At 35.2% G+C, this 16,558-nt stretch overlaps 1 long non-coding RNA gene across 1 annotated transcript; it reads right to left on the reverse strand.

Moving 5' to 3' along the window:
* Positions 1-14,293: 14,293 nt before the first annotated feature.
* Positions 14,294-16,303, reverse strand: LOC107005870. The gene is made up of 2 exons (XR_001454959.2): positions 15,536-16,303; positions 14,294-15,432 (listed from the first exon to the last, which is right to left on the reverse strand). It is a non-coding gene; the product is annotated as an uncharacterized LOC107005870 (long non-coding RNA).
* Between the last annotated feature and the right edge of the window lie 255 nt (positions 16,304-16,558).

A 16,558-nucleotide genomic window follows, 5' to 3' on the forward strand; every position in this document is an offset into this window, starting at 1 on the left:
GGATGGTAAGGTGAAAGAATATTTTACAAAATATTTTTATTATTTTATGTTGTGATGTTATATTTTTTAAAATTGGAGAAACATAAGACACTTGAAAATTATATTCAAACACATTTAAGTAAACCAAGCATAAGAAAATTGGAAAGAAATTCCTTCTACAAAACACACCTTAAAGAATTTTTTTTAATTATTTAAGCTAATATCAATTAACTTAATTAAATATTTAAAGATATTGACTTTCGAATACTAAAGTAGATCAGAACCATTCTATCCCTTTCATATTTCACCCAAATTATTTTTGCTCATATTCATATGAGTGTATTTACTCCGATCTATTTTAGCTCAATTTAATTGTCCAAATCCGGATCCTCCCATTTGTCATCCCTAGTTAATCAATCAAAGAGGACATTTCAATCATGATAGAATAGTTAAAGTTCCAACGTCCAAATAATGAATTTGTACTAATAAAATTTTATATATATATATGTAATTATATACTTATTAAATACTGTATCAAATATCAAACTTTTTAAAAATACATACCAAATAATATAATAACAAAATCACAATATCAAAAAATTTAATTTCAATATGATATTCGATATTTACCCTATATGGACGCTATGTAACTAGGCGTATATAATTATTTTTCCTAAACTAGATAAACGAGGGTAATGGTTGTACCGTCACCTAAAAATAGGAAACGGAAGCCAATGAATTATTTCCTTGATTTTACTTTAATTATATTAATTTAATTAGATATTGTGTGTGTGTGCGTGTGTGTGTGCGTGCGTGCGTGTGTGTGTGTGTGCGCGTGTGTGTGTGCGTGTGCGTGTGCGTGTGTGTGTGTGCGCGTGCGTGAGGGTGCGTGGGTGCGTGCATGCGTGTGCGTGTGCGTGTGCGTGTGTGTGTGTGTGCGTGTGCATGTGCGTGTGTGTGTGTTTGTGTGTGTGCGCGTGTGTGTGTGCATGTGCGTGTGCGTGTGCGTGTGCATGCATGTGCGTGTGCGTGTGTGTGTGTGTGTGCGTGTGTGGGGTGGGTGGGGGTGGGGGGTATCTGTGTGTGTGTGTGTGTGTATTACAACTTAAATCAGAATAGATAAAGCACTAACTAATAAGAGGAATTAGTTGCAAAATATTTACTTTCTTATCTTTTTGTTATTAAAACAAATACTACAACTTTCATGTCACGATCAAGAGTTATGATCATATTAAAAAAAACTAGACAAAAACTATATACATAAAGAGATAGGTTGGACAGGACGCCATAGGCTCACCCTCAGTCTCTAAAGATCCTTATAGCTAGACTGCAGCAATGTTTGTGGTTGGCGCTTGAGTCTACATTAAGAAAACATATCCAGAGTGCAGTATGAGTACCAAAATAATGGGTACCCAGTAGGCATCATAGGCCGAGTTACTTGTAAACTAAAGGCAATATCTAAAGCAAGAAATTAAAAGCAATTAGAGGTCACAAGAAGAAAGTTGAATGGAAATTCAAACTATAAAGCACATGAGTCTAGAAAAGGAAAAATAGTAAAGTATACAACTAACTATAACCTAATTGGACCCCATAAGTAAACATTGAAAGTAAATAACTCAAACGAACTCTCATAAGCCTGTTGGGTACAGAGAAGAGATAAGGAGACTACTAGCTAAGTCACGAGATATTCCAGGACAATAACGACCCTCTATGGATTCAAATTAACCACAGTAGAGGTAACTTGAAGAATCCAATAGAATCACCTAGTTAGGACTCAAACCCGACTAATAGAATTTACACCCATACTTTGACCATGGTTAATAGGGTTACACATGGGCCTCCAACTAATATCAACATCAATAACAATACGAAAACAACAAGGCATGATATAATCAACACAACAAAAATAGGCATGCGCTATCCCTGAAAAAAGCCCAAAAATATGCCTAAGGCATGATTTCTAATAGCTAAACATGATACAACTACAGGCAAATCCCAAATCTAGCTAACCAACATGCATTCACAATCACAAGATCAATCTAAAGATTGATAAGTCATAACCTACTTCAAAGTTTGACCACGCGGACTTCAAATTCACAATTTCAAAGTTTTCCCCCTTTGAACAACCTTTGATCGTTTCCACACTACAAAAAATAAGACCACAACGTCAATATCGACGTACACCAAAAATGAAATAATTGAAGATGGGATCAAAATCGATTCAAAATGGAAATATGGGACCCACACTGAGAATCCTGAAATTGACTGCGTCAATTGGTCCAAAATGGATCAAGGAAATTTTTCTCCCAAAATGGGCACCATTTGAGCCTTAAAACAACACCAAACAACAAGTTCAATAAAAGAATCAAAAGCCACCATTAAAGTATTCAGAGGGAGGTTTCGGACGACAATTTACCTCCTAAACGAGTTCCCAGTGCCTCTCCAGTGGTCCCAACAGGTAGCCTCTCAAATTTCTGACAAATAGCAATAAGAACCACTCAAATTGGAGCTCTAGAACCCGAGACATTAACCTATTAATTTTGGAAGTTAACCTAAAAAACAGGACTAGTCTTATTTAATAGACCAATAAATTGACTTCTGCGGAAGCGGACACCAGTCCATAAGCGTGGTGGTCAACAGGGTCAGCTCAACCCCGACCCTTCTTTGTGAATGCGGGAGGCTATCCGTGTACGCAAAGGGTTGAGGTCACTCCTATCCACGATCGTAGAGCCCATCCCACGAATGCGATGACCAAAGCACTTGACTTTCGCGACTACAACACCAGGCTCACAAATGCAGAGAACAAAGACTCTGTTTTCCGCAAATGTGGCGTTGTTTTACGAAAATATATAGTAAAAGAAAAAAGACTAGGTTTTGAAAAATTGATTGATCTTATGATATACGAGAAATCGACTTTCCGAATTAACAGAGTCGCCACTTAATTTTTAATAAAAAATCAAGAAAAACTTGAAATTATTTTCAAAAGATTTAAACAGATAAAATCAGTTGAAAAAGAGGTTCGAAGTTCAAATATACATTCCGAGAAGGTGTAGGCCCTCGGAATGTCCGCTAACATGCAGTTGACCGGCTATTTGACTAAAAATGGTTTTGACTTAAGCTTTCCAACTTTGACCAAGTAATGTTCATTTTTAATTATTTATCATTTATTTATTTATTATTATTATTATTTAATTAAATATTTTTAGGGAAAAGAGGGAGATCATTTAAAAAGGGTAGTGGCCAAAAGTGGTCGATAAGAATAATAAAATAAAAGTTAAGTGACTCGTACAAAAAGAAATATTTAAACATTTTTATTTATTTATTTTTAATATAAAGAAAAATGGCAATCTTGGGAATTTAATTAAATTAAGTCATGAAATAAACAAAGTTACTTAAAATAATACAAATAAGAGTAAAAAGGGAAGAGAGTATTAAATTTGGGCCTTAGGCCCAAATCTTTATAACCTGTCCTAAATCTAAAGCAATCCAAAATGGATCTTGACCTATTTAGACCTGTTGGGCTTGCTGGAATTTCCGTTGGGCTTCTGGCCCTATATTCCTTATTTTCCACACTTAAAATCTGTTTATACACCAAACGTATATGGATGTATACTATACATATTTTGACTCGTTTTTCGTGTATATTGGGATATATGCTGAATGTATGTTGCCCATTTAAGACTTCTAGCACCTCTTTTATCAGTTTAGACCTGTATATAACGATTTGTTACATGTATACTTGTGTATACAATTGTATACTTCATACTGCCCTCTTTTGGGCTTTTTTGAGACCTGCAAAATTAATTTCCAGCCTACATTTATCGACCTCAACCTGTACATCAGTTTTGCAGCTTGACGAGGGGGCTGACTCGAAGGAAAAAGCGGATTTGGGGACTTTATGGCCCATCCGGAATATGAGGGAAGAAGATTGGAGTCAAGGAGGACTTGGGTGGTATCACATGCAACAAAAACGAAATAAACAAATTAGCGAGACTCAATTTCGTCAATGTCCAGCAAAGATGTGGTTTAAACAATCAAGTAGCATAACTAAATAGAATTAAGAGCAATGAAGGATCTCAATATAAACAAGAAAGTAACACTAAAACTTATCATTAACAAAGTCAACCCTTTAGTCTACTAAGCAACTTCTTTCAAATGCAAAACATTCATTCCCATCATTCTAGGAAGTAGAACACATAAGAAAAGTTAAGAACCCACATTACAAACTTTGATTTGAAGATTACACTCATAGCATAAAAAAAGAACTTATAACAGAATATGACAATTAATGATTTTAAGCATGCTTGAGTCTGTTCTTCAAGCTACATACTGTAGAAAATAAAATGATAGCCATAACACATGATATAAACATATACTAAAGATATACATGAATACATCATAGCCTATTAAAATGGACCACTTAAACATCCTAATCCACTGATATGTTAGAGTTGTAAAGGAACAACGCTTCAGCTTCATTAAAATAACCAGAGAGAGACCACTCCACTAGCATATTAAGCATGATTCAGCTAAATGACTTCAATGTGTAAGGAAAAATAAATGCATATTTAAATATTTCGATTTCTAACCGAGATAAGTTAAACACATAACATAACGATAAGCGTAAGTGAAGAAGGAACTATTACCTTTTTCCGGGCAGTTGAACTGAGATTGAATGAGCAGAGACAGTAAGCTTCCACCACCGAAACAAACTCCGAGAAGTTTGATAAAGAAAACAGAAGTGAACCAGTAAAAAGAGGGAGTAAAATCTGGATTTTTCAATCTATTTTGGAACCTAGTTCCTAAGTATTCATATATAAATGTATATGACTAATAATTTTTCTCTACTTTTCTCTCTAATGTCGGCTCTTTTCCAGCTTTTATAAGCTACCTACAACGTCTATTTTCTCCCACTTTTTTCCATTTTCGTAACCCACTCACTCTCTTTTTTTTTCCTTCACAAAGAGAAAGATGAAGGTATATATAGAATTAAATTAGGGCAGAAAATAGGGGGAAATTCGGGATGGAATTTCAACAAATTCAAATTCGAAATAGAGGATAAGGTTTCCAGCTAAGAACGAGTACCAATTTCCAAAGGAAAAATGTAGGGAATCGTCCGATCTTGAACAAGGATAAGCGAGGCACCAACATGATAACACATGGAACATTCGACAACGATCCTTGTACGAAGAAAGACACGAGCGAGTGACATGGACTGTTGGGCTGCATTTTGCAGCAGCTGGGCTGCTGGTTCACGATTTGGGTCGCTGGAATCGACGGATTGCGTTTCTAGACTTGGTTTTGTCGCGTGAAAACGAAAAAGAAAAAGATGGGGTCGTTTGCTTACTGTAATATATTGTTAATGGGATTGGACTGATTTGGATATTGAAAAGTGGGTTGGACATTGTATAAAGAAGTGGGCTGAAAGTTGGGAATGCTGAAGCAAAACCCAAATTTAGTCTCAAATAGGTTAAAGGGATTGGGTAATGAATCAATATAAATTAATTAAAGAGCTTCATAATCTTAACGAAATAAAATAATCTACTTAATTATAAACTAATTAACCTAATAGATACCATTTAATAATTAAACTAATTAACCAACTATTTAATTAAAACAAAATCTTTTTTGAGATGATTTTCAAATACTTATAAAATAAATTAATGATATAAATAATTATGTAAGACATATATATCATCTAAAAATTACAAAAATGTTACAAAACTATTTAAAATTATAACTTGGAAGCTCGATATGATTAATTTATATTGGTGAGGGTCAAATTTGGGTGTCAACAACTGTCCCTCATTTTACTTGGATTGATGCAAGAAATTCGAGGAAAATAAAATTGACCAAGCTAATTTTGACCGACCACATTATTCATCTTTAGGCATGGGATTTGGTACGGACTTTAAGAATTATGGACGAACCCTGAAAGTGGGTTTCCTACATATCTCAGGCTATATGAGAATTCAGGCCACTTGTAGTTCTATAAGCTTGTTTTAATGCACGATTCTGAAAGAATTCAAAAGCTACTCCTATGTTGAATTATTAAGAGACCGAAATGCTCAAGAATAAGATTTATGACAGAATATTTGAGTACAACAGAGTTTTCAATAATGAGCCCACCTACATATCCCTCCATTTAGGGAATCAGGCGGCTTGTAGTTAGACTCGATCGGTTGAAAAGGAAATTTATTATGCTAGATAACCTTTGGTTCAGTGACAAATTAAGTCGAGTATGAAAAGAAGGCTTATAACCTTTTAGCCATGAATGTGTCATGCTTCACACCATAATTAAGAACTTACATAGACATAACTTTCAAAGCTCTTGGTGTATGTCACTTCGGTTGGAAAACTGCTTCCGGTAGATCAAGAAATCTAAAGAAAAACTCACATGCCTTCTGAGAGGGGTGTGATTTGACTGTGGTGGAAGTCGATCCTCTGTTCACGTCCTAAGAGTATGAAACTCCTCTTTGGACTATGTCCCAGTTCGCTGCTAAGAAAAAGCTCCACGTTGTGTTGCATCCTTGTTGATGTGGTCTGCACCTGTGGTTTGATTTGACAATTCATCCTCTTGGATGCTCTCAACAAAGACTGAAACAACTTGTTAGTAGAAAAGAGAATTGGAAAAGTGGTAGTATCTCTTATGATGCTTTTCAGTCACTCTTGATGTGAAACATGTAACATAAGTATGTTCAGTATATGTCGCTTTCGAACACAGTATGTCCATTACAACTCATGATTTGCTGAAGATTAGGAGATGTCATTGCTTGTTTTCTGCACGGAGAACTCCGGTGATATCTGGATGAACTATATAGCTCAATAATTATCCAACTGCAAAAAGGTGGATGGCTCTATGATTATAATATTCCAAGTGTAACGAGATGGATGAAACGATAATAGTCCAACTGTAACGAGGTGGATGAACTGTAACGAGGTGGATGGCTCGATAATAGTCCAACTATAACGAGGTGGATGACTCAATAATATTCCTACTGTAACGAGGTGGATGGATCAATAATATTCCATCTATAACGAGGCGGATGCTCGATAATATTCCAATTGTAACTAGATGGATGCTCGATAATATTCCATCTGTAACGAGGTGGATGGCTCCATAATTTTCCAATTGTAATGAGGTGGATGGCTCGATAATATTCCATCTATAACGAGGTGGATGCTCGATAAAATTCCAACTGTAATGAGGTGCATGACTCGATAATATTCTATCTGTAACGAGGTGGATGGATCGATAATATTCTGACTGTAACGAGGTGGATGCTCAATAATATTTCATTTGTAACGAGGTGGATGACTCGATAATATTCCAACTGTAACGAGGTGGATGGATCGATAATATTCCATCTATAATGAGGTGGATGCTCGATAATATTCCAACTATAGTGAGGTGAATGGCTCGACAATATTCCATTTGTAACGAGATGGATGGCTCGATAATATTTTGACTATAACGAGGTGGATGCTCGATAATATTTCGACTATAACAAGGTGTATGGCTCGATAATATTCCAACTGTAATGAGGTGAATAACTCGATAATAGTCCAACTGTAACGAGGTGGATGACTCGATTATATTCCATTTGTAATGGGTGGATGGCTCGATAGTTTCCCAACTGTAACGAGATGGATGGGTCGATAATATTCCATCTGTAATGAGGTGGATGCTCGATAATATTCTAACTGTAACGAGGTGGATGATTGATAATATTCCATTTGGTAACAAGGTGGATGTCTCTATGATATTCCAATATAATTCAAAAATAGGAACCTGAAAAGGAAAAACAAATATACGAACCACTTATGGGGTAGATCGCCCAACAAAACTATATGCGGAAGTCTTTGATTGGCCAATCAAAACACATAATCCACTTATGGGGTGGATACCCAACAAATTAGAATTTTGACTCTGACATTGTCAGGAAACACGTAAGCCTAAATTTTTACGCGACAGACGTACAAAAAACTAAATTGATGTATATGCACGTCGCGACTATGGTTCTGTTCTTTAAAAGATAGAATTATCAAGGTGAATCACTTAATTCATTCACACAAAGATTAAAGACACGCTTTCCTTCCTTGACAAACTCAACGAAATTTAAGTTTGTTGTTGACATTTTCAATGGTTATCGAAAACTTGTAATAATTCGATGACTTTGACTGTCATGGAGATATTGTGGTCACCAACAACTTTTTGATGTGATGGACTTATTGATCTTCTCTTGCAACACATCTAAGATAGTGTCACTTTTGATCATCTTAAAATTTGATGTTAATTTCACATACGATTTTGATTTTACCAATATTATCACCTGTAAAGCTCGACACTAAACGTCAGTACCGACGATGAAGTAAATAATAAAAGTGAAGTTGAAGAACTATATTAAGTCATTTGGCTTATCGATATTAGGCTATGATGAGCCTAATTATAACTTCGATCATGACTCGTGACTAGTGATCATCCAACACTTTGTTTCTTACAACTTTGAAAGAATCTATTAGTGTTTGGCTTCAATATTCATGCAACATAAAAAATAAATTATGTATAAATCACTTGAGGCAATGTGATGAAATGAAGAAAAATTGAGATAAAAAGCTTTCTAGTTATGTGGATGAGGCCACGAGAGGCGTAAATGATGTCTTTTTTCACTCTTCACAACTCTGACATTGTCATTATTGTGACTTCGTTATTCCTGCATTCGAAGAAAAATTCTTAGTTTAAAAGAGTGATTTGTGTTGGTCTTGTCTCCACGCTCCTTCATGCGGTTAGCTTACACGCTCGTCCGTCCTTTGTAAGACAGTGTTGATGGAACTTTTGAGGACCCTCCTCAAAAATTTTGTCCTGGCCTGAAATATATTTAATTTTTGTAACTTGATTTGTTAATTCTGAGGTTGCCATCCAGGAATTTTGAGGCCCCTCCTCAAAATTCTGTCCCAATTTTTCTCATTAATAATAAGTATAAGACTTTAATCAAATGACATTTTTGTGTGGAATTTTTGAGATCTTCTCAAAAATTTGTCCCAGTTGCACATTTAAACATGATTTCCAACTTGATTCTCCATAACATGTCATCATGTGGAATGTTGAGATCCACCCAAAAATCTACCCAGTTGCATTTTGATATTTCAGTATTGACTTGTTGAAGAAGTCCATCTTCGAATGAATTTTTTTAGATTCTCTCAATACTTCTATCTCAGTTTCGATTATAACGAGAAATGAAAATCTTACGGCAAATATGACCGAGCCGTTGTGGCGCCTACGTATCCCGTTGAAGAAGGAATCAAGTCAAACGTAGTTCCCCTCAAAGGTTAACAATAATAAGAAACATACAAAGAAACCGATCGAGGCCGAGATAGGACGTCTACGTAGCTTATTATTGAGAATTCAGGTCGAACGTAGTTCAAAGTACAAAGAGAATATTGAAAGTATATAAAGGGGTGATCGAAGCTGACATAGGCCGCCTACGTATCTCATTCTTGAGAATTCAGGTCAGACGTAGTTCATTACAAAATATGCGATAAAAAGGAAACAAAGAGATTAAATATGCTTTTTCAAAGAAATATAACAATAACTTCATATGCAAAATTTTGACCGATGCTGGAAATTTCTTTTCGACCATTGATGACGAATGTCTTCCAAATGACTTAGTTCAAAAATATCTTGTACGCACTCTTAAGCATTTAATATTTTATACCTTGAGGTTGTTTTCTCAATATTGATTAAATTATTGTTGATCATGTTTTGTATCTTGTGCTTCAAGGTCGAACAATTCTCTGTGTCGTGTCCAATGGCTCCTAAATGATAAGCACATCTGTGGTCAGCCCTATAAAATCTTCCCAAAGAATTGGCTTGTCTTCCTTTTGTAGGATGGAGCATTCCCATTGCTTTCAACCTTTCATAAAGTTGAGTTTGACATTCCCTTAATGGCGTAAACAATTTAGGAGTCTTCCTAAAGTTTATTCGGGGAAATTTTTTCTGATCGACATTATGATTTGGATATTTCCTTTAGGAAGATGACCGCATATAGGTAGTCGTGACCGTACCTACCGCCTCTGTTTTTCCTTTTGATGTATCCATATCATTAGTTCTGGTAGCTTTTTCATTAACTCGCAATGCGGTAAAGTTTGTGACTCTTCCAGTCTTGAAACCATCTTCCAAAGTTTCTCCCACTTTGACAATCTCGATAATTTTTTGTCCATCATGCACAACATTCTTTCATAGTACTCAGGCTCTTCAATTTGAATGAACATTTCGGTGATCTCACGTTCGTACATGGGAGGTTGAACTCTTGCGGCGTCTTTTCTCCAAAGAAGCGCGTATTCTCGATAATTTTCTATAGACTTCTGTTTGATCTTCTCCAAGTAGTAGCGATCTGGGGCAGCTCCTACATTATGTCCAAATCTTTCCGTGAAATCTTTTGCGAGTGCATTCCAACTTAACCATTGTTTCAGTTCTTGTGATGTAAGCCACTCCAGAGCTTATCCACTTAGACTTCGACTGAAGAGACGCATCAACAATGCTTCATTTTTACCAACTTTCACGAGTTGATCACAATAAACTTTCAGATGTGCTAGAGGATTTCTAATTCCATTAAAAGTGACGAACATTGGCACTTTAAACCCTTCCGGAAGATCCAAATTCGGACGAATGCATAGAGTTTCATAATTCAGCCCCCCCTTCTGAATCATAATCAAGTTCTTTTATCGCTTTCGCAATCTCTCCTTTATAATCGGTTTAGTATTTTCCTCTTTGGCCCTTCACTCCTTCTCCTTCTCTTCGTAGTGGTCATGTTCGGAATAGGCAGTATAGTGAAGATGTTGTTCGGCGTGGCCTGGAATATCAAAAATTACTTTTGGAGGTAGGGGTTGAGCATTTGATGGATTTTGAGTGCCTTTTGCAGGGGTCTGATATATGAAGGGGGTGTTTGACGATTGTTGACATTTAAGCTCTGAAATGGATGGAGTATTTGAGAGTTATTTGCATTTTATTTTTGAAGAGGAGGAAAAATTTGAGAGTTGGGATTCAAGCTTTGAAGAGGAGGCAGCGTTTGGTATGAAGTGTTGGTCTGATGAAGATTTGACGCGGTTAGGTCGATGGTGAAAGGATTTTGAGTAGGGTTGGAGGGTGGGTAATTTAGGACATGTTCCGAATTTGAAGTCAGAGGAGGAAAATGGAGTGGAAGTCTTCCATTGCCTAGAGTGTTGACATCGATAGTCGGAATTGACAAATCTTATTTAAAAAAAAGTTCAACCCTTAACTCAGCAATGTGTTGCATCAACTGCGTAATTAACTCATTTTGTTCAACTGCAGGCGGTTGAACTATAGCAACTTCATTCAGGTTGGTATTCTCATTATTCTGAGTCATTATCTTCTCTCTTTCAACAAATTTCAATTAGGAAAGTAATCTTTGAAAACATTGATGTTCAACAACTAATCAACACAAATCAGTATTGAGTACCTTAGAAGGAAAAATAACTCAAAGGCAAATGTGTTAGTTTGTGTAGGTAGTAGGTGATACAAAATATCACACATAAAGCTGTAAGCACATAAGAGTCGCTTCATTTGAAGAAAGACTAGCCCACATATATAAAGAAGTGATTAGATAGACAGGAATTTGTCTATCTGATTTTTAGTTTTGTGAGTCAAAAATGTCGACCTGAATCGGGACAAAGTCGATTGAATATTTTATTGTCGTACTTCTGGTTTTTGACTGATATGTAACTCTAATTTTCTTTGTAAGAGTTGAAAAAGATAAAATTTCTCAAAATGGGGGTCGAACCTTGGAAGGCTGCCTATGTATCTCACTTGGAGAATTCAGGTCCTACGTAGTTCGACCCTTGAATCATTTTTCTATTTTTAGACAACGAATATTTTTTCTGATATGAGAGTAAAATCTAAAAAGTGAAGTTTGAATTTTGTTGCGAAACTGAAGACTCGAAGAGTATTTGGACGCACTTTAGATAGTGACTTGATATTTGTGCTTAGGGTTCTAAAACAATTTAAAGAAGAATGAGCTAGAATATCTCCAGATAAAGCAACATATTGATATAAGCAGTTATAACACATAAACAAATATTACGCGTTCTAAACAGATATGTGACCCTTTTGTGCCAAGGGTAGGCCTAGCGATTTGAGGGATGTATACGTCATTTGAAACATTCCATTGCCCCAAAGCTCAAATTTATACAAATTTATGAATGAAGCTGAATGGGGATACATAATAGGGAAAATGGAATACAAAATAATCAGTCTCACGCAAGGGCACGACCCTAAACTATGCTTCCACAAATGATTCTTCTTCTTTCTTGATTTTTTTGTCATCTTTGGGTGCCAATGTCTTTCGATGGACTAGTAGCTTGTGAAACTCTTTTTTTTAGCAGTAATCCTTACCCCCTTAGACAATAATTTTTCAAACAATGTATACATCCTTCAAATTTAAACACATAAGTATGAACGTCCGTTTAGGTCGTGGGCCGTTTTGGACTCATGGTGGTCTTCTGATGGGCTCAACACACTTTAGGTGTTGGGTCATCTTAGTTCAAATGCTCCTAAATTTTGGATTTGGTTTAGCTCTATCCTATTTGACTAAGAGTGGCTTTGAAAAGATCGGGGACCCGAACGGACAATTTTGGTTGGAACTCGCGACAACCATTGGACGCATGACGAACCAATAAATTAATGCTAATTCTGGAAAAAGGTTGAGTATAGAAAAGTCCGGTTGCGGTTCCGCAACCCGTCCTTTAATATACTATGCAATATATATCAAAATATGTCATGAAATGCAATGCCAATAATATAATTAAAACATATTAGTCACAAATAAGCAATTCAATAATTACAATTAGTCAAATAGTCAAATCCTTTTGGTTAGAACTTAATTAATCCCCAGCAAAGTCGTCATTTCATATATAGTAAAAGAAAAAAAAACTATGTTTTGAAACATTGATTAATCTTATGATTTACGAGAAATTGACTTTCCGAATTAACAGAGTGGACACTTAATTTTTAATAACAAATCAAGAAAAACTTATAATTATTTTCAAAAGATTTAAACAGATAAAATTAGTTGAAAGAGAGGTTCGAAGTTCAAATATACATTCCAAGAAGGTGTTAGGCCCTCGGAATGTCCGCTAACTTGCGGTTGACTAGCGATTTGACTAAAAATGGTTTAGACTTAAACTTTCCAACTTTGACTAAGTAAAGTTCATTTTTAATTATTTAATTATTATTATTATTATTATTATTATTATTATTATTATTATTATTATATTATTTAATTAATTATTTTTAGGGAGAAGAGAGAGATCATTTAAAAAGGGTAGTGACCTAAGGTGGTCGATAAGACTAATAAAATAAAAGCTAAGTGACACGTACAAAACAAATATTTAAATATTTTTATTTATTTATTTTCAATATAAAGAAAAATGGAAATCTTGGGATTAAATTAAATTAAGCCATTAAATAAACAAAGTTACTTAAAATGGCAACTTTCACATATAGCAAATAAAAAATTCATATTTGTATGTTATAGCAAAGTTTGCATAATTGCGCTCCAAGCAAACATAGAAACTGTATAATTCGCTATACATATACAGTTGAAGCAAATTGTATAAAACGAAGTGTATGAACCAGAAAGAGAGACACTTAGGCAGAGAACTGTATAAAAACAAAGTATATAAAACGAGTTGTATTATTATAAGTGTATAGAACGATTATATATAATTTGAATTTGTATAAAATGAGAAAGAGAGAAGGACAAAAGAGACTTGACAAAGAATATACAATTGAATTGAATTGTATAAAACGAGAAAGAGAGAAATTAGATAAAATTTGAAAATTGTATTTAACGAGAAAGAGAGAAATGCAAAAGAAACTGGGCAGGGGAGTATTTTTATTGTATAATTATAAGTGTATAAGACGAAAATATATGTACTTGCATGTGTATATACAATTTTCTCACGCTTTATACAAACAAAAACGCAATTTATACATTTCGCTTCTACAGAAACGCAATTTATACATTTCGCTTCTGTTTGTATAAGTAAGAAAGGCGAGGGTGGCGAGCGAGATTTGGGAGAGCGGCGAGCGAGATCTTGAAGAGGGGAGAGAGGGGAACAAAAATATATGTATTTATACAATTTTCTCTGTTTTATACAATTAGAAACATTTTTATAAACTTAAGTTTGTGTAAAAAATGAGGAAGCGAGCCAGAGATTGGAGGAGAGTGGTGAGCGAGATATTTGGGAGAGAGGCGCCTGGCATTTTTTTGCAAACGTTTGCTATGGAGCACAATTAAATCAAACTCTAGCTACTCCATTTATTTTAGGTTATTAGTTTGCTATTATATACAATTTTCCCTACTTAAAACAATACAAATAAGAGTAAAAAGGGAAGAGATTATTAAATTTGGGCTTTAGGCCCAAATCTTTATAACCTATCCTAAATTTAAGTAATCCAAAATGGATCTTGACCTACTTAGACCTGTTGGGCTTGCTGGAATTTCCTTTGGGCTTCTGGCCCTATATTCCTTATTTTCCACACTTAAAATATGTTTATACACCAAACGTATATGGATGTATACGATATGTATTTCGACTCGTTTTCGTGTATACTGGGATGTATGCTGAATGTATGCTGCCCATTTCAGACTTCCATCACCTGTTTTGTCAGCTCAGACCTGTATATAATGATTCTTTCTGTGTATACTTGGGTATATAATTTTATAATTCATGTATACTGCCCTCTTTTGGGCTTTTTAGAGACCTGTAAAATTAATTTCCAGCCTACATTTATCGACCTCAACCTGTACATCAATTTTGCAGCTTGCTGAGGGGGCTGACTCGAAGGAAAAGGGGATTTAGGGCCTTTATGGCCCATCCGGGATATGAGGGAAGAAGATTGGAGTCCATGAGGACTCGAGTGGTATCACATGCACAAAAATGAAATTAACAAATCAATTTCGTCAAAGTCTAGCAAAGATGTGGTTTAAACAATCATGTAGCATAACTAAATAGTATTAAGAGCAATGAAGGATCTCAATATAAACAAGAAAGTAACACTAAAACTTATCATTAACAAAGTCAACCCTTTAGTCTACTAAGCAACTTGTTTCAAATGCAAAACATTATTTACCATCATTCTAGGAAGTAGAACACATAAGAAAAGTGAAGAACCCACATTACAAACTTTGATTTGAAGACTACACTCATAACATAAAAAAAGAACTTATAACAGAATACGACAATTAATGATTTTAAGCATGCTTGAGTCTGTTCTTCAAGCTACATACTATAGAAAAGTAAAATGAAGTCATAACACATGATATAACCATATATACATAGAAGATATACATGAAGGAACAATGTTTCAACTTCATTAAAATAACCAGAGAGAGACCACTGCATTAAGCATGATTCAGCTAAATGACTTCACTGTGTAAGGAAAATAAATGCACATTTAAATATTTGGATTTCTAACCGAGATAAATTAAACACATAACATAATGATTAATGTAAGTGAAGAAGGAACTATTACCTTTTTCCAGGCAGCTGAACTTAGACTGAATGAGCAGAGACAGCAAGCTTCCACCACCGAAACAAAACTATGAGAAGTTCGATAAAGAAAACAGAAGCGAACCAGTAAAAAGAGGGAGTAAAATCTGGATTTTTCAATCTATTTTGAAACCTGTTTCCTAAGTATTCTTATATAAATGTATATGACTAATAATTTTTCTCTACTTTTCTCTCTATGTTGGCTCTTATCCATCTTGTATAAGCTACCTGCAACGTCTATTTTCTCTCACTTTTTTCCAATTTTCGTAACCCTCTCACCCTCTCTTTTTTTCCCTTCACAAAGAGAAAGATAAAGGTATTTATATAATTAAGTTAGGGCAGAAAATAGGAGGAAATTCGGGATGGAATTTCAACAAATTCATATTCGAAATGGAGGATAAGGTTTCCATCTAAGAACGAGTACCAATTTCCAACCGAAATATGAAGGGAGTCTTCCGATCTTGAACAAGGACATGCGAGGCACCAAGATGATAACACCTAGAAAATCCAACAACGATCCTTGTACGAAGATAGACACGCGCGAGTGACATGGACTACTGGGCTGCGTTTTGCAGTAGCTGGGCTGCTGGTTCGCGATTTGAGTCGCTGGAATCGATGGATCGCGTTTCTAGATTAGATTTTGTTGAGTGAAAATGAAAAAGAAAGAGGTGGGGTCGTTTGCTTGCTGTAATATATTGTTCATGGGGTTGGACTGATCTGGATATTGAAAAGTGGGTTGGTTATTGTATAAATAAGTGGGCTAAAAGTTGGGAATGTTGTAGCAAAACCCAAACTTAGTCTCAAATGGGTTTAAGGGATTGGATAATGAATTAATATAAATTAACCAATTTCGATATTCAAGTCTCAACGAAGATGTTGAAACTTTCAACCGATGTCTTTTGGATGAAAAATGGGTCCCACTTCCAAACTTCATTCAAGCCAAATTTCATAAAGTAGCTTGGAATGAGCTTGGAAGCCTCGAGACCCTAACCAAAGGTTCTTGTAG

This window comes from Solanum pennellii, chromosome 12, assembly GCF_001406875.1.
Source record: "Solanum pennellii chromosome 12, SPENNV200".
Classification (NCBI taxonomy): Eukaryota; Viridiplantae; Streptophyta; class Magnoliopsida; order Solanales; family Solanaceae; genus Solanum; species Solanum pennellii.